The sequence below is a fragment of the Ostrea edulis genome, chromosome 1 (genome assembly GCF_947568905.1).
Source record: "Ostrea edulis chromosome 1, xbOstEdul1.1, whole genome shotgun sequence".
Taxonomy (NCBI): domain Eukaryota; kingdom Metazoa; phylum Mollusca; class Bivalvia; order Ostreida; family Ostreidae; genus Ostrea; species Ostrea edulis.
Window position 1 is genome coordinate 42096391 of NC_079164.1, and position 21204 is coordinate 42117594.

Consider the following 21204-nt stretch of genomic DNA (forward strand, 5'->3'; position numbering starts at 1 on the left):
TAAATGACACTGTGTACTTTTTAATTCATTCAGCAATAAATCTCACAAATTGTGACACTATTTATTTTATTCCTTAAAGGAAATTTATATACTTTCCAAACATCATATGATTAAATTGTCAATAATATTTGAATACAATGTAGATTTCCTTTTGAAAAGAGTCTGTAAGAAATATATATCACTTTCATCCATAACTGATAATACTCTAATGAGTACTATAAATAGTGTAGGACTGATACATGTAGGAAACTAGTATCCTAGGCTATTGTTACACTTTACTGTGGACAATAAGAGTATGGAAACAATAAGCTATTTCATTGATACACTCTACCATGGACAATAGGAGTATGATGGCAATAAGCTAGTCTATTGATATACTTGACCACGGACAATAGGAGTATGATGGCAATAAGCTAGTCTATTGATACACTTTACCACGGACAATAGGAGTATGATGGCAATAAGCTAGTCTATTGATACACTCTATCGCAGACAATAGGAGTATGATGGCAATTAGCTAGGCTATTGATACACTCTACTGAGGACAATAGGAGTACAAAACCAAGAAGCTGGGATATTGATACTCTCTACCATGGACAATAGGGGTATGAAACCAATAATCTAGGCTATTGATCACTCTACCGTGTATTACAAGGTGGGAACTCCTATTTTAATATTTTGCAGTATCACTCTGCAATGAACAAATTTTATTATTTTCTTAATAGCAACGATTGTTATCATCATAATGTAATTTTGCACACATTTTGTTTTCATTTAATTGCGATAAACTACTTTTTCTTCTTGACCACTCTTTCGCTGAAGATTTTAATGGGTATAGTTTTTAGGTCACCTGAATCATCCAGGTGACCTATGATATTGGTCTGCGTCCGTCATCGTGCGTCGTTCATCGTCCATCAACAACTTCTTCCCAGAAACTACTGGGCAAATCTTGATCAAATGGTATTTAGTATCTGTAGGTGAAAGAGACCGGAAATTGTCACTTTTTATGACCCCCCACCTTAATCTTGGAGTAAAAACTGTAAAATTTATATATTCCTTTAGAAATCTTTCTCTTTCCTCCTGGGCATCTAACTGAGAAAGTGGGATTATAGTACTAATGAGCAAGGAAGATAAAATTGTAAATTTCATGATCCCCCGGTCAGGGGTTCTGACACCAGGGCGTGGCCAAACTTACTATATAGTGTTTATGTGTAAAACATTTAATAAAATAGCATCTTTACTGCTATTGATACTAAATCAAAACGAAATATATATTTAGAAAGAGCATGTAGTCCTCTACTAAATTGTAAATTTGATGATCCCAGGGTTTGGTATCAGGGTTGGGCCAAAATCGTCATTATTTAATGTGTGAACAATAGACATATTTAACTTCTTGATAAATATCATTCCAATTCTTTTCAAATTTGGTATGAAGCATCTTCGGAACAAGGGGGGGGGGGGGGCATAAAATATAAATTTCAGAATTCCTGCACCCCTTGGGCCCTAGGAGCGGGGCAAAACTGCCCAAAATTAAACAATTTTCAAAAATCTTCTCTACAACCACACATGTTTTAAGAAAAACAAAATGCATAATGATGTAGAGTGGGAATGTCTTTACCAAAATTGTAAATTTCATGATCCCTGGGGTAGAAACTCTGACCCCAAAGCGGGGCCAAACTTACTATAATAGTGTTTATGTGTGTCACAATTTGTTCATAGTAACTTATTTTGTCCATAATTATGCACCATAACCTGTATGAGAGAGTAACAATATTTAGGCGAGAGTGAGGTCACGTGTTTTGTAAAACCAGTTCTATAGGGTGGGTCAGTTCAACACAAGTCGTCGAGAAGGTGTGTCCTTCAAACAGAGAGCGCTCAAGTCATGTCTGTGTGGACCTGTGTGGTCATATGAATGACCTGTGTGGTCATATAATTGTCCTGTGAAGTGGTACCGTTCTGTATGTTGATGGTACCGTTTATTCTGTGTGAAAACCTGTGTGGTCATAGAACTGTCCTGTGTGGTGGTGCTATTCTGGGTGTTGATGGTGCCGTTTTTTCTGTGTGGAATCCTTTGTGGAATAACAGTGACCTCTGATGTGTACTCATTGAGTCGATTCGCGTAGTCCGTGTACTGGTTCTGTCTGCTCGTACTGCATGTGAGTGTTTTTCCAATCTCCAGTCAAAATTGTGGCAATGTGTAAAACACTTTTAAAAATAGCATCTTCTTTAGTGTTATCGAAACTAAATTGAAACCAAATGGATGTTTAGAAAAAGCAGGTAGTCCTTTACCAAAATGGTGATGATCCCAGGGGTAGGGGTTTTTGTATTTGGGTGGGGCCAAACTTAGTATATAGTATCCATGTGTATATTTGCTGATACTGCATACCTTTTAATAATGCATACTTCGGAATAGCAAAATAGGTTCCACAAAAAATGGTGAATTTCACAACCCAGGGTTTTGACTCAAGGATGGGTCCAAATTAGTCATATCTTTTCATGTTTTAATGTCAATACACCTATCATATGATGTAAAGCCTTTCATCGGTGTATGCATTTTTTAGGGTATTAAAGTTTTAAGAACACATCTTGTTTTATACTGTTGCTGAACATTAAAAGTTAGCTTAGATATTCAGAACAAGACAGTTTTTTCTAGATTTTATAGCCCTTGGGAGTAGTGATACTTTTTCACTAGTACTCAGGTAACCGATAAGGCCTCTGGGCCTCTTCTCTTTTTTTTCAGAATCTGGAATTTTAAAAAAATCTAACACAATGGAAGTCGTAGGATCTCTGAAAAATTGAATTCCCGTATTCAAGTTTTGTCCCATTCTGTAAAAGAAATAATTGAGATACTAGGTGTATTAGGTGTATTATAGTAGAATTCATTATACTATTTCTTAACAATTTGACAATGAAATGTATACAAGATACTTATTCATTTGTTTGATCTCAATTTGACATACTGTTATAGTCAAATAACATCCAGGAGCATATTCAATTCTCATATGTGGAGAAAAATGCCAGATAGGTAGATAGATAGATAATACAGCTTTGGTATGGATTTAAAACAAAAATTCCCCAAAACAAGGAATTTTAGCTCTTTAATGTCCTATGTAAGAAAAGCTGTGTCACAACTGGTATTAACTTACCCTGTGCTTCCGGGGCCTCCGTGGCCAAGTGGTTAGAGCATCGCGCTTAAAATCACACGGCCTCTCACCTCTGTCGGTGCGGGTTCGAATCCCGCTCTCGCCGGTAAGTGAGAAAGCTTCCCAGTTTACTTTCGGAAGGTCGGTGGTCTCTTCCCAGGTGCATTGTATCTGGGTTCTCTCTTCCACCAATAAAAACTGGGCGCCACAATATAACTGAAAAATTGTTGAGTGTGGCGGAAAACATCAATCAATCAATACCCTGTGCTTCCATTTGTCATTATATTGGACAGATCCGCTTTAGTAGGATCTTCAGTGACCAATCTTACTATCCCGGCCAACCCACAAAGATGACCAAGCTTCCTATAATGAAGAGGTCCCACAGACAGGCCCAGGCAAAGCCCACAGCACTCGCCATCCCATTCTGTCATCTACCTTCCAGCTACCCACTCCCACTATGTACACAGTTAAGGGGTCCAGCAATCCCGTACAGTGGAAAGCGGTCCTAGTACCTTTGAAAATGGCTCATATCTTTCTGGAGGAGAACAAAACAAAACAACCCAACAGTTTCAAAATGAATGGCTCCCACCAGCCATATACCTCAAATCACTTGACTCAAAATGAGAATATGATAAGGACGCTGACACAGAAACTACAGTGACGGTTGATTGAGACAATCTGGAACCCACATCAAGGATTGCGCAAATACAGAAGGAGAGAGTGGGCGTGGACATTGAATGTAAACTGTTTGTTACCAGCCGCACTACTCTAAGGAACCACCCGAAAAGATGATGGAAGACCCACAATCTAATCAAAATTAGATCCTTTGATCCGCTCATGTATATCGCTACACAAGTAGCGATATATGTGAGCAGATCAAAGGATCTAATATTAATTAGATTGGAAGACCCACAAATTGCGCCGTGTTACATGTATGTATCGAACAATTTAGAAGTATTCTTCGTGGATTGCGACGTCGAATTTTTTGGAATTATTCTACATTTTATGAAAAATGGATCTCAAAACAATAATTGCCATTTAGCAAGTGACCCCATTATTCCTGGGAAACTACATATAGAGGTCATGTTCTCTGGACTCGACAAACTCACAAACATTGTAGGAACTCCGATGTGCGTGGCAATAATGGGATATAACGCATTTCTAGAAGAGTATGAGCTATAACTGTATGGTAAACTGTACCACATGGTATATATATATATATATATATATATATATATATATATATATATATATATATATATACGTATATGAATGGTTGCAGTGCATTTTTGTTAGTTTCATTATTCATGATTTCATATAGTGTTCAATATATACAGGAACAAGTGAAGATAACGAATAGTGATCAATCTCATAAATCCTGTAACTCCATTTACCTGATCAAGATATAGGGCTCACGACAGGTTTGACTGGTCGACAGGGGATGCTTACTCCTCCTAGGTACCTGATCCCACCTGATGCGTCCAGGAGTCAGTGTTTGCCCAACTCTCTATTTTGTATTGTTTATGGGAGTTATGAGATTGATCACTTGTTCGTTATCTTCACCTTTCATAAAGAATACAAAATTATAAGAAGGACAAACATGGATCCTTGGACATACTAGAGGTGGGATCGGGTGCCTAGATCACACCCACCGTGAGCCCTATATCTTGATCAGGTAAACGGAGTAATCAATAATCAAAATCAGTATAATTTCATGTGAAAATGGCCTAACAATTGGTATGAAACGCCACAACTTTCGACCTAGTGATAGCGTATATTTGCAAATTAGATCAAACTAACTACAGAATTTACGAAACGCTGACCTCAAACGAGACTGCCGAAACCCCCGTAACATCAACTCATTTGCCAGCAGCATCCTGCCATTTATAAAAAATAGTCAGACGCAGAACTAAGAGACACAAATACCATACGCAGGAGAAAATGGAATATTGTCACACACATTTGGTAAGTTGATGAAGAATCTTGAGTCATCTCATTTGTTATAAAAATGTGCCGTTAGCCTGCTAATATCCATGTCCAACAAAATATCCAAACATAAAACAGACACGGAAGCCTCTATACCTGCCTTTCCTAAAACCAGATATCAATACATGTAGTGTTTCTACCAAAGCTTAACCATCTTTTTATTACTTTACCACACCCCAAACAAAATGTTATATGTATGTTTACAAAAGAATTTAAATTTATTTGGGAATCAAAGTGATCAATTAAAGAGATCTGTAGTTACTCAGAAATATACAGTAGGGTCTAAACATGGTTGATATAAACAACTTTTTGATATCTTTAAATTGTTCTTGGTTTAAGAGACTTGTAAATGGTGGACAGGCTTGGATAAATATTTTTGAATGCATATATGGTTGTGATGTTGTAGCATATCTGTTTGATTTTGGTGATGTATATGTGTTAAACCTGGCAAAGACTGCAACACATACTTTTTGGAAGGATGTACTGGAACCGTGGCTATATGTAATTACTAAACTTATGGACATGATACATGCACATAATTAAAAATTCCTTGTTATTCCAATATGGTTTAACACAAGAATTAAAGTCGATAAAAAGAGTTTGTTTATCAAATTGTATATGAAAAAGGTGTTAAAAATTGTTGATGATTTTCTTGATGAAAAGGGTTTATTCCTGTCAAAAGAAAATTTTGCAAAGAAATTCGATATTGAATATGCATGTTGTATGCAGTACAATAGTGCTATTAGTGCAATTTCTAAATTTATGAGTCCCGTGGGGTCCGGGTTAGAATAGGTCCTCAGTACCCCTTGCTTGTCGTAAGAGACGACAAAATGGGGCGGCCCTTCGGTTGAGAGTACCGTGTCACAGCAGGTGTGGCACAATAAAGATCCCTCCTTGTTCAAAGCCATAAGCGCCGAGCATAGACCCAAATTTTGCAACCCTTCACCGGCAATGTTGGCGTCTCCATATAAGTGAAATTTTCTCGAGAAGGACGTTAAACAATATATGTACAATCAATCAAAGTTTATGAAAAAATGAGCTTTTCGAAAGAACACATTGTTAAAGTGTATGGACCTCATTTTCCTAGGTATTCTAATCTTATTTAACGTACAGAAAAATGCTCAAAATATATTTATAGTTGTTTAAATTCTTCAAGTAACACACTATCATCTGTTAAATATGGAACTCAAAAATATTTTAACGAGATTGATTATGTTAATGTAACGACATTTTTAGAATTTGTTTTAAGGTATCTAACGATTCCAGAGTCCAATGGCTACAGTAAAGAATATTACATAGAATTCTGCAGTCACAATGGCTACAGTAGAGAATATTACATAGAATTCTGCAGTCACAATGGCTACAGTAGAGAATATTACATAGAATTCTGCAGTCACAATGGCTACAGTAGAGAATATTACATAGAATTCTGCAGTCACAATGGCTACAGTAAAGAATATTACATAGAATTCTGCAGTCACAATGGCTACAGTAGAGAATATTACATAGAATTCTGCAGTCACAATGGCTACAGTAGAGAATATTACATAGAATTCTGCAGTCACAATGGCTACAGTAGAGAATATTACATAGAATTCTGCAGTCACAATGGCTACAGTAAAGAATATTACATAGAATTCTGCAGTCACAATGGCTACAGTAGAGAATATTACATAGAATTCTGCAGTCACAATGGCTACAGTAAAGAATATTACATAGAATTCTGTAGTCACAATGGCTACAGTAAAGAATATTACATAGAATTCTGCAGTCACAATGGCTACAGTAAAGAATATTACATAGAATTCTGCAGTCACATATTACTTGAAAAATAGAATAATCGATAACGATATGTGTCTTTTCCAACTTTGAAACTATTGAACATGTTTTTCACTGTGTACAAAGATCAAATTTCTGTGGAATCATCTTAGTATTCAAATATACAATGCCACTTCAAAGAGAGTAGGTTTTAATATAAACGATGTAATTTTTGGTGAATTATCGTTTCAGAATTCCAATGCAGTCATTAACTTTCTAATTATCTTTACCAAACATAACATTTTTTATTGTTTGAAAAGTAATACAGATCCAAATATTAAGGGTTTGTTGAACCACTTGAAAATAAATTATTGTGTTGAAGAACATTATTTCGTGACACCTTGACATACACGACAACAAACAGTATAGAACAGAAAACCCATTAGGGTTACCAGGTATATCTAAATATAAGGAGAAATTATGTTTGGAGTGCTTGTCATGGCAATTTAATAGATATATTACAGAAAATACAAATATGGAACGATGAACAAATGGCAGCATATGAATTAAGCATAGAGGTACCATCATGGACCGGGGAGCCTGGAAAAAGGAGTACCCCCGGCACAGCAAACTATGCAAAATTATTCCAAATGGAACAATGGACAAAGTAACTTGACCCATCCTCTACACACTACACGGGGCGGTAATTTTGCAGTCCTGCAACTTATTCATAGACAAATGGTACTAAAATTGAAATGTTTTCCTGCTCTTAAAGTTATTTAGATACAAAAATATGCGAAATTAATTTGTTTCCTTAAAGCAAAAATGGTGTTTATTAAGTACAAATGGAACCAAAATCAGCAAACATAAGAATTGATAACTTAAATTGGAGGTATGAACCCGAATATACAGCAGGTCCTAAACCAATTTAGTAATCAACACAAATGGTACTGCAAATTTGAGCATGAATGGCACCATAAATTGACATGCAACAAGCACAAATGATGCTGCAATGGAACATGATATTAGAATGGCACAACTGGTACCAGAAAATAGACACAGAAGCACAGAAACTTGTGACAAAGATAGCATGGGGATGTAATCACCATACTGATGAAGGAAATGTTGGTAAAGAAATGTTAAACTTAATAAAAATGATCCATTACATTTGTCAAGGTATTGATAAAAAATACTATTGCCCAAGTCAGATAAATGGTCCCCATCCCCTCTAAACAAGGCCTGTTGTTGTGGACTAATGTCTGGATAGCTTATAGAAGCTCCGCTCCCCTGAACTTGCACAAGAACTGTTAATCTGACGTCTGCATTTTTCACCTTCTGAATTTGCAATGCAAAATATGTGACCAAATAATAGCTGTATGGTGGAGTACCTGATCAATATGTGCTATAGTGGATTTAACGAATTTTGAAGGCCTTTAAGTGTGCTATGAGATTGACCAATATTGTACCCCCACAGCGAATAATGTGGCTTACCAACAACAAATGAATTGTTAGGTATACCTCTTCCCATGTCACAAAATAATGGACGAATCGAGTGGAAGATGATCTTGATTCAAGTACCGCGCATATAGATGGGCCTAATGAATAACCAATGATCCAAAATGGCATCTAAATATCAAATTACAATTATTGATGAAAAGGCATGAACATTAATGAAATGAAGTAAATAAGGAATTGGAATTTACTGGCACACGGCTAACACAATTCACCGTAACATATAGTCAGAAATTATCTCTATAATGGCGTTATGTAAGACTTGAAAGCGGCAGAGTGCCACCTTCCCATCCTCTGAATAGCCTTTCACCTCCAATCCGAAATGAATGAGTTTTAAATGTAATTGATTGAATATGCAAAAACTGCAGCGCTTTTTTCAACATGGATGAAAACTGATATTGAGTTAATGGTTTGGCGTTGATGTGAGATATGTAAGACACATTTTGTATTGGAGTACATAAAGCCAAATAATACTGTAAAGATTGAAACAACAAAATTGGATCTTTGGACCCGAACAACAATTGGTCAGCTTTAGATGTGTTTTTAAAAATTGAAAGGGTATCGTTTGAAAAAGTCACATGATCCACACCCAAAGCCACCACTTCGCTCACAATCAATAATGAAAAACGCTAATGTAAATGCAGGCCATAATAGTACTACCTCAAGCATGGACTAACACATATGTGGCAAAACATTGATGATTTTTGACAATAAACACAATGTGATGGGCTTCCTAATATCATGAAATACCTTAGATTTTAGTAACCAGCCATTGATTTCTTCACAATAAAAGAGTCAACTTGATTTTTCCAGCTATGTAGATTAACAAGAAAACTAAGTCCTGATAAATAACAGTTGGCTGTAGCAAAGCAAAGTCACATTCAGAGAGATAACCTATAAAATTGATAACATGATCTACAGGAGGAGACCAAACTTCCTTAACTAATGATCCCTGCCTAAATTTGTGAAAACACTGCAATCCCTGACGATATACCCTAGTTGTGTTTCAAGAAACACAGGCCTGTAACAGAACATCTATAGTTGCTGAATAACAGTTCAAAACTGCATAGGAACCAAAGGTGGATACGAGTCTGCCCATGGAGCTAATTGATGAAATCTGAACCACTGAAATCGACAAATAATATCTGCAATTTTATTTTTCAAATCTGAAATGTGCTGAGCCCGAATTTGTATATTAAACTTGGGGGTTTGCAAGACCAATAACCGAATTAAAACCATAATTCTCTTGCTTTTGGAGGATTTGTGATTAATGATGGGAACCAATGCTAAATTGTCAATGTGAAGAACAAGGTTTTTATCCTCCAAATGTTCAACCCAGATCATAACCCCCATTACAATAGGAATGAGTTCTCAAAGAGAAATGTATCTGTACACCTCCTCCTGCCGATCAGCAGGCCAATGCAACCAAGCCCAATGCCTACCAAACACTACACCACAGCCATGGAAACTCGAACTGTCAGAATAAAACTGAAATGTATCACCTTCACACCAAATAAGACCAGGGAAATGTGTATGCCCATTAAAATGACTGAGAAACTGAATCCACATAAACAAATCCAACCTTATCCCTGTTGATACCTTTCCGAAGTGAAATGATTTTTAACTCCAGAAAAATAACCATACTGTATATCCTGGTACTAAAAGCCCTACCTGCTAGCAATGGCTTAGTTACAAAAACAAGCCCTCCTGAAATGATTGCATTTCTTTCCGTGTTACTTTTTGTTGACTGAAATACAGTGTAAATTTTGTCCAAATTTAAATATCAACTCATTAAACTTATCGTCTGGTACAAAAATAGTCATAGCAACAGTGTCAATTCCTAAACCTAAAAAAGTCAAACGATTCGAATGCTCTTCTTGGGTTTTTTAAAGAAGCCAATGGAATTCCTAGCTCGAAATACAAACCTTCAAACTAACTCATCAATTCCAAGCAATCAGATGAATTAGCATTGCTCATGAACATAAAATCATCTAAATATTAAACAATAGAATGCAATTGAGACCTACGTGATAATATCCGATGTAGAAATGTAGAAAATTTCTCAAATAAAGAGCAAGATAATGAACAACCTATAGGTAAACATTTATCCATGTAATACATGCCAGCATGTCTAAACCTTAATAAACAAAAACCCTGTGGGCAGACTAACAAAAGACGAAAAGCATGGGTAATGTCAATTTTTACTAACAAAGCGCCCTGATCCTTAGTAGAAATTAATGAAATAACGTCATTAAATGTAGAATAATTGATTGAACAAATATCAGGATCAATGAAATCATTAACACTGTTACCTGAAGGGTAAGACAAATTGGTGATCATTCGACAACCGCCCCATATCTCCAGAACTAAACCTATAGGGTTGCAACGCAAATTCAATATGGGGGGTGTAAAAATGCACCCAATATTCTAACAAGCCTAACCCCTTTATCAATATGTTCTTGCACTTTAAATGTATATTGATCTGCTGAAATCATGTTCTCAAACTCCACCCTCCTCGGTGTGATAAAATGTAAAGAAAAACTAAACCTAAAGCCCAAAGATAAATAATAAGTGTCCTGTGCATTTGGATATGAATATAACTATTGTTGAAATTTTTCACGTACTGAGATTAACCGTGGGTTGCTGGAGAGTCTCAGGAGGTGTGGATGCACTCATATTGAAAATGGGTTCAGAAACTCCCTGGAAAGCCTCCGGAGCAGTTGCGAATGAACTTTAATGTTGCGTCTGTGCTGTCCTCAAAGTTCTTGACGATTGTATAGTTGGATCCGCAATCTGGACACCACGCTGTCTTGGTCTGTGTACATTTTAAGACGTTTTCCCTTGTAATAAGGGCTCTTTGACTTTGAAACTCAATTAGCCCGAAGCATTTTTTCGAACATTTCGACTAATTCTTTTGAATAAACTCTGAATACAAAAACAAGCCAGCCAATAATGGAGCACAAAATGTGACCATGGAAATTCTCATAGACTTTTGGAAGACTTGATCATCAAAGATCACGCAAATATCGGCAATGAGGAAGACAAGAATCTTTAACATCAACTTCAGAGTACTTGTTCGTAGAATTAGAGTGGTGTTTAACAAAGTAATTTTTCGGATGACTGAACAAGGAAAATGAACATCTCCGTGTTCCATTTTTTTATTACCGAAACAGCTGTCTATAATATGAACATCTATTTCTCATACAAATTAGATGCCTTTAATTTACGAGAAATACTTGCATTAAATTCGGGTGCGGGATAATGGGGTCCCAATAAATAATGTAAAACTTATACGGTACCAATTTTGATGCACCAGATGTGCATTTCGACAAATAATGTCTCTTCAGTGATGCTCAACCGAAATGTTTGAAATCCGAAATAACAATGAAGTATTAGAGCTATTATAGCCAAAAACAGCGTGCCAAGAAAAAAGAAAAAGGTGGAGTCAAATTCGTCTAAGGATAAGAGCTGTGCATGAGGGAGATAATCCTTAATTTTGAAATGAATTTCTAAATTTTATAACAGCAATTAAATATACATCCGTATTTTCAAGCTAGTAACGAAGTACTTAGCTACTGGGCTGTAGAGACCTTTGGGGACTAACAGTCCACCAGCAGAGGCCTCGACCCAGGGGTCATAATGTAAAACTTATACGGTACCAATTTTGATGCACCAGATGCGCATTTCGACAAATAATGTCTCTTCAGTGATGTTCAACCGAAATGTTTGAAATCCGAAATAACAATGAAGTTTAAGAGCTATTATAGCCAAAAACAGCGTGCCCAAAGAAAAAAAAAGAAAAAAAGGTGGAGTCAAATTCGTCTAAGGATAAGTATAAATGTGCATCACATCGGGGTCGGCCTCCTTTCTGATGCTGCCTTCAAATAGAGCAGTCGAAGAAATATTTTGAGAAATATCTTTTTGTGATAGCCATTGTAGTATGGCATCCGTTCAAAAAAATTAGTTCGATCGATATTATATAACTAATTATCTATTAATCACATTCAGATTTTCAGAATGTTAGACAATCAATATGTACGGATGGTTGTAGATTGTCTAATTACATATTATGTCGGTATGATTGTACCGCATCCACAGTAACGTGGTTTCATGAAATTATATGTGACTTTTAATTGTTCAGGTATATTCATCTATTAAGGTGATATATAGGTCTAGGCCTAGTGCGTCTTCAAAAAATACCCGGTTGGGCTGAAACTGGTAATTCACAGATCCGCGGCCATCATCTACCTTCTAAATTGTTATAATTTCGTCTGCTTATTTCGTTTGAAATATTTGGAGGTGAGTGAATTTTATTAAAATAATTGTATGTGTCGCCTAGCTGCTTTAATATAGTAGATAGTTGACTCGCATGGATCATGTTATCCGGCGTTCGCCTGTTGAGTCATACTTTGATAATAAAAACGGACTTTCACAGACAAGACATGCAGAGTATCGGCTTTTCACCATAACAGGTGCATAGATCGTCTATCATATTGGGGACAGAAAGGGAAGTTTTATGAGTCTTTATTACTAAATTGTTTCAACCCCCCTCCAAGGCTTCCATTGCTTGAAAAAATGGGAGCTCTTCCTCCACTACATGGGTTCAAGTCTTAAATTTGAAGCTGTACATACTTCTTAGTTCTTGTTCACCACTCTATAATAATAGAAACGTCAAAATAAATAAAACTAAAGAGTTTTAATTACTTCCCAAGACCCCCCCCCCTTCCCAATCTATTATACGTGTCTGATATATTGTATCTATTAAAAAGAAATGAAATATAGAAGATTAACTTAACGCTGTTTTTATTTCGAGTGATCGAGATCCCTCCAGGAAGAGGACCATCTGTAAACGTGGAAAACACAGTTGCGTTTAAGCATAAAGGATAAGAGCGTTGTATCAGAGCTGTGGCTGGACCAATTACAGGAACACGATCAAAATATCACATGCCTGATTGTGACGTTTGATCATCACTCTTGGGACAAGCAACATTTTTCTATACCAAGGGTGCAACCACATGCAGTTTGTTGTCTCTGGATGGCCAACAGGTACAAGTTGCATATACAATTGCATATACATATATAGGAATTTCCATCCCTGGTGATAATAGTGTATTCTTTAACATTATCATTGTCTAGCAATGTGTCTCAAATTCAAGTACATTGTGCATTGCTTTTATCGTTGAGATTCTTTGCAGACAGTGATATAGTTGAAGTGATAAATTAAAGGGGAGTTGTTTTATTTACTGTACATAGCTTTTCTTTACATTTCATCCTGAATCAGTTCGGTGGCTGTTAAGATACATGCATTGTGTTCGATTGATTGTATATTCTTTAACGTCCTTCTCGAGAATAGTTCACTCATATGGAGACGTCACCATTGCTGGTGAGGGGCTGCAAAATCTAGGCCTATGCTCGGTGCTTGCAATTCCGTGGAGATCCGGGTTCCAAACATAAACGTCAATCATAGGAGTAAATTTTGCAGCCCTTCACCGGCAGTGGTGACGTCTCCATATAAGTGAAATATTCTCGAGCTGGACGTTAAACAATATTCAATCAATCGGCCTTTGAGCAGGGAGGGACACGTTCTGTGACACGGGACCTCGTTGGGTTTTTTTTTTGGGGGGGGGGGTGCGGTCTCATCCAAAGGACACCCCCCCCCCCCATTTAGTCGCCTCTCACGACAAGCAAGTGGTACTGCGGACCTATTCTAACGCGGATCCCCATGGGACTCGAGTGGGTGCTGTTAGGGTAACATGGTGCTATGGGTTTGAAGATGCATCATGAATAGTCTTATATTCTGATCACATTGTCAATGAATCAACAATTTGTTATTGTTTATATACTCCTCAACAACCCACTAACACAATGTTGGTCATGGCTTTCAATTATAATTACCATGTGATCTATGTAATTTGGCATTATATAGACACAAGTGTAGTGGGGAGCTTCCACAATATTTTGTCCCCAAATTATTTCAAACATTCGACAATGTATTGGGACCCATCATAGCTGTCTTGCTATTTTCAATAAGAAAACATTGGTTCAGGTCATAATTTTCAACATTTGTATTGCGTTTTCTCTTGAATTAAAGTTTACTGGTCCCATCCTAGTTTATATACCGTTATCTACATTTTACAAGTTGGAATGGTTGAAATATTACCAAATTAGGACAGGGACCTCTTAGGCAAGCTGGCTGTCGAAGTGCTTTTCAATTGATTCGGGTTCATTTAGGAATCTGGTTATCAATTTTTCAAATACTGTTTTTGCTATTTTGATAAATGCATCCCAATAGATTGCATAAGTAGTCCTAAATCTGGGAACTTTTTTTTACATCAATAACAAAGTGTAAGGCTAGCTTGGAAACCTTTGATCATTACCTGGATAATCTAATTTCTGTCGATAAGGTGGAATTCATGTAGTGCCACTTTGGTGAGTTTGATTGAATTGCAAGTTTGAGTGAATTAAGCGTAAGATCGTGAGTTTTTAATTGATGCAGTTGAGATTACCATTTGCGTTAATATAACCCAGGTGAATTATAGTAAATATGGTTTAATTTCAATGGGATGGGGGGAAAGTTCTTAAGAAGTCCCTATTTGGAACCAATTTTCCTTGCAAATCAATTCGATCAAGCAGATTGATTGATTGTGTCTTGCTTGGCGTCCCTCTCGAGAATTTTTCACTCATAGGGAGACGTCACCAGGACCGGTGTGGGGCTTCAAAAGGCCTATGCTCAGCGCTTGCGGCCATTGAGCAGTGGGGGTTCTTTGGCGTGCCATACCTGCTGTGACGCTGAACATACATGTAAATTTTTTGGGTCATCTCCAAACACCTGTGATATTTGCACCTGATGTCGAGCGTTTGGTGATGTAACTGTCACTGCCTGTTTTAGTGACTTAGGTCTGTCGCGGCCGGGGTTTGGGCCCCGACTTCCCGCGTGTGGGGCTAGCGCTCTACCTCTAGACCACCATGGCGGTCAGATCATTCATTAGAAGAGAGTATGATGATCCTATGTGCAGTGATGTGCGGGGTTTGTGAACCACATCATCATAGTAGATGTCTAGTACCAAAGGATCATATTATGTGATTAGAATTTTTACAGTCTTGGATTTGTCAGGGACATTGCTGGATCTAGGATGTGGGGCTTTTTTTGGGATGTGTGTTTCTTCCATTGCCTAAATATCGGATAATCATGATGTTATGTAGATGTAGAACATTACCTTTTTCAAGATATTCTCTATTGTGGTGACAGCAGTTATGGCAATAAAGATGGTCCTACCTTGTCAATATATTTCATGGTTAGTGTTTTTATCAATAGAGCTACAACTGGTATTAGAATTGGGGAGACATTATGCGTTGAAATTCTATTAAACATTGACATCTCCGGTGTTCGACATTAACTACAGAATACTATCCTCAATCAACTTCATTCAGACTCAAAGAAATAAAGGATATCTCAGTTGCTAGAAATCGAATAAAACAGGTCAATCTGGCCAACATAGTAAACCATGTTGTACAGTTTGTATCTTATTTGTCAAGTTAATGTTGCTCGTATTGGGCAACCAGAGTTCGTGACTATCGGTTTCTAGTAAATGCACAAATTGGATGATGTGCTCGTTTCATTTTGACAAGTTCCTTAAAGGTATGAAGCCCATATTTCATGGATACACATCACGTGTCCACAACTATTAAATGTTTCGTGTCCTAACAGCAATGTGCTTCAATGCCTATGAAACACCATCATGAAACAGGTTGATGAAAGTCTAAAATCAAATAATGTGTTGTATGGAGTAAATTGTAAGGTCCAATAACTGTCCAACTAGGGAAGAATTGTAGTTTTGTGTGGTTTTGCCTTGTGTTTAAAGTGACCCAATTTTTGGTTATTGTGGTTTATTAATCACTACTGCGTCAATTTACGTATTGTTTAGTTACTTGTCTCAACCATGCCCCTAATATTGCAGAAACAGGTAATGCTAGAGGATGGTATATTGATTCAACCATCTTTGATTGATTGATTGTATCTTGCTTAACGTCTCGCTCGAGAATTTTTCACTCATAGGGAGACGTCACCAAGACCGGTGAAGGGCTTCAAATTTAGGTCTATCCTCGGCGCTCATGGCCATTGAGCAGTGAGGATTCTTTAGCGTGCCATACCTACTGTGACACGGGTCATCCGTTTTTAAGGTCATCTCCGAGGACCCGTGACATTCACACCTGATGCCGTGCGTTTGGCGATGGAACTGTCACTACCCGTTTTAACGACTTCGGTCTGTCGCGGCCGGGATTCGAACCCCGACTTCCCGCATGCGGGGCGAACGCTCTAACCTCTTGGCCACCGCGGCGGTTTCAACCATCTTTGAACTAGCTTTCACAGCTTCTTGGTCGAGTTAAGGGTGTTGTGCATGTGGATATGGTGGCTGAGATACCCTGGTTTGAAATGCTTGAACTTCAAAAGGACAATGTTTATATCTTGATGAACAGGAAATTAAATTCGCAGCAAGGGTATGATCTTGGAATGAAGCATTCCTCTGCATACGTTTTTGTTAATTATTTGAAATGTCTGCATTGATTAAGCAGTGATTTCCCCACAACTATTTTTGATTTGTTTCCTAATACTTTCGCTATCAAAGTGGATTATTCCAACATGATGATGCACTGGAGAGATACCGTTCCCAAGCCAACAGTGTAGTAGGTAAACCCATGCTGCAGATAAGGAGTTTGAAGGATGGCGTTTTTATGACGTGTCCCTCAGTAATTTACTTAGGACTTGGTTTTTATATGTTGAAACTTGGAATGTTCAGTGTATCCTTAAATTTAAAGAAATTAGGCGAGGTGGGTCAGTTGATTAGTGCCCCTTCCTTTGGTGGGATAACTGCAAACAAGGCTTACCTGTTCGCAGTCAACAAGGCTTACCTGTTTGCAGTCACGTGGTGTTTGAGCACACCAACTCAACTGAGTCCATATGTATTGGTATGCTGCCAGTGAATTTGAACCTGTTCTGTGCAATTGAACTGTGACTCAATCTGTGAAATTGTGATTGTTGTCAAATTAATAGTGCCATTATCACAACTCCCAACTGATTCCACAACTCTAAATTAACTCCCAATTGATCCATATCTATTGTGTTGCAAGTGAATTTGAATCTGTTCTGTGATTTGGTGAAACTTGCTGTTGTAAAAATGAGTGCTTTTATAATAACGCATTGCATAATTGAGCTAAATATTGGGTTAATTTAGCATACTCTAATATTAAGTAACCATCCGCGGTTGACCCGGGGTGGTCTTTTCTGAACTTGTTGATTGATGTTGCATTTTGTGTTGATGTTGTCATTCTGTGTGAATTTGTCCATATGAGTTGTTAATGAATGGCATCCCACAAATTCTTGCTGTATGCCACGGCCAATACTCGCCAAATAAAGTTTAAACTGGTTTTGCATGTCTTTTTCTCTGTATAAATAACAAAAGCAGTCTTTAATTTATCGTAAGGAATAATCGTGCAAAGTGTTGAAAAGTCGCATGTTTTGATGCTGATTATTTCGGAAAGTTTTTTGGTTCTAATTTTGTTAAAAGTTCTTTGAAACTGAGAATCCACATTTACATCACTTCTTGCATATGGTGTTGCTTAATATTGTAAATAAGATGAGCTAACAGGCCAGCCAGAAACATTTACAAAGGATCAAACTAACACCACGTTAGTGTAACGAACCATTTAATGGCGGAAGTGGCGTGTAATTTACAAAACATCAAATGTTAGGTAAGACCTACAACATAGACTCGACTTCGATTCACACACGAAGTATAATAAATTAACAAATATGTCTGAAGTTTCTCTCTCACAGCAGTCAACATCCCCGTAAAGAGCAAAGACAGGGGCCTGGTAGAACATTTACTAGATTATGTCATGTATCTCCATTCGTAAGGGCCCTTGCGCAGTCCCGGGACCCAGTATAGGTTTGGCAATTCATACCTATTCGTTTCCAGTAAAGTTCATAATAAGATCTAAGCTACTGGTGATAATTTACTGAATATGATGTTTTAGTTATTACAAACGTTTTGTATATTTGGGAATGTGCTAGATAGATATGATTTGTTTCATATAAATAGTTCATCCAATTTTCATTTTCATATCTGATAGGATGCGATAACATTCATTAAATATGCTACACTTGTTTTAATATTGTCGCTATGCATATTCATATGCGCGCTATGCATATTCATATCACACGATTCCTATACTATTGCATGTTGTATACATTGAGACTGATTTATACTTATCTATGAAGCTGGTAGTCATGATCCTAGTAAGCCTACACAGGTAAAATTGCAACATATGTTTTTATCATCATATGGCGAACATATGTTTTGAACATATGTTTAACGTATGTTTGAAACATATGTTGAACATACTGCAAACTCCAAACATATGATTAACACAAGGTGAAAAATTTATATGTTTAACATATATGATAAACATATGAAATTTTGAACATATGATTAAAGTATGATCAAAAAGGGGGTTGGGGTATATGTTTTATACAGATTTTTATTTGTTGGAATACCCCCCGCCCACCCCACCCCCCTCAAAATCACTGCATTGGGCCTAGACCGTTTTACAAAAGAACTTATAACTAAGACTAAAAATATCACAGAACAGAGTTTAAAAATCTCGTCACCTTTATAAATAAATCACAAGGTTCTGACACAGTCTGAGCAAACCGGTTTTATAGTATAGAGACTCTTTGGACCTTATAGTCGTAGGTTCTATTGTATGACGTGGCCCTAATCTGTAACAAATATGACGTAAAATTATTTTGAATTACGTTTCTCGCTCGCGGAGACAATCTTGCAAAACAGCTTTGTCATTATATCCGTCGACGTAATTTACACGCTTGACACCCGCTGTTTATAAAATCCGTGCAATTAAAGCATCGATGTAACTAAGAAGATTCAGAGCACGTGCGCGTATAATGAGAAAGACTTTCCAACAGTAAGTAGAAAAATGAAATTAATGCCAAGTATAGGCTTTCATTCAAAAGTATGCTTTTTGTATATAAAGTCAGGTTATAAGCAGTGTAGGCATACATATCAGAACTAAGCAAGGAGAGAAGAGTAACCACAAATGACGATGTAATTTTTGTAAACGTTTTGTTAATATCAGGAAAGTTTCTATATTCAGCCTAAACATTTGTATATTGGGCATAGCTGATTTAGTATTTACAAGCATATTCTTTATATTGATAATTAGAGCAATCAATAATCGCAACAACTAACGGGGAAGCTGCTCGTGGCCGTAAAGATACAGCTGTATACCCGAAACATCACTAGAACCTCAGGACAAAGTCGTGGAAGATTCTCATCAATGTGTAAGTTCAGTTCATATAAAATTCTCATTTATTGTTGAAAAAAGTCCACAGGAACAATCACTAGATCAAGATATTGGACATATTTTAGACACACACATACCCTCCCCGAACAACACCCTGGTTTAAATTTATGTTTACTACATTAGATAAACAAAATATGTATATATATACATACTATATTTGATATTTGTGTCCAACGTCCAGGACCCCCCATCCCAAAAAAAAACCTAGTATGTAGGCTTTTTCCCGTCTTTTAAAAAAAGTGTCATGTTTCTTACTTAAATTAAATGCTTTAATGAAATGAAAATCATTATTAAATGTCAAGGTCAAACAATGTGAGAATCAAAATAGAATGATGTGGTGTATATGTATCTAGAATATTTTATACTTGATTGGGGGAAGCCCCATAAGTGGATGCAGTGGTGTATTAATTTATGTAAACAAGTATCTTAGTTTCTTCTTTCAGAAATAAGTAGACAGCAAGAAAGTTGATACATAGGGCATTGTAATCAAGCAGCCACAACTACGGGATGTGGATTAAAGTTACTCACAATATAATCGTCCCTACCACACTTAATGTCAGAAAAAGAGCATCTGACAATAATGCTGGTAATTTAATTTTTATGTTCACCAAGTACTACCTTTCCTTTCTATTTAGTGAAAAAATATTTTAATAGGTATTCCAATGAATTGGATTCGAATGAATTGATCTTACATGTAGGCCTATATGTAAATTGTCTGGTATTTTGTGCAGGTATACACGCACGAATGTATTTATATTTTATGTGATATTTTTGCATGCTTAATATTAATATAATATTAAAAATGTACAGCTGTATGCGTCTAAAATGAGTATTGATCGTTCCTCCTTTCATTTCAGGTGCAGCGCAAACCGAATAATAACTATGTACTCAGATAAATAAATAAATGCTGATTCCTTCCGACATGAATTGTTTCCTTTTTCTGGAGAGGTACTTCGAAATCACATGTATGACCAAAAGATGGTAAACGTTGATGGCATGTACAGTGTGATGCAATAAGTATTCGTACAAAATGGCGGCGTGTTTACATTCGCGCTTGCAGCCAATAGATTTAACGGAGTATGAAATAGTTTTTAAATAGCGTCGGGATTCCGTTAGTTATTTATAACATTGTTTAGTCATGTAGTATCCCATGTGTCACATGGTTTTGTGATCGTCTGCTATATTTCCGGAAATATACAAGTGAAAGCGAGATGGGTAGAAAGGGGAAAGAGTTATCAAGCGATGTAAAGAATGTTATATGGAATCTCTTAGACCAGGGAAATTCTATTCGGAAAGTGTAAGAGCTGTTAGGAATTCCTCATACGACGATTTCAAGCGTGAAAAAACGTATTGAACAGAGAGGTTCAGCGGAAAACACCAAACGAAGCGGCCGGCCTCCAAAAGTGACAGATCGCCATTACCG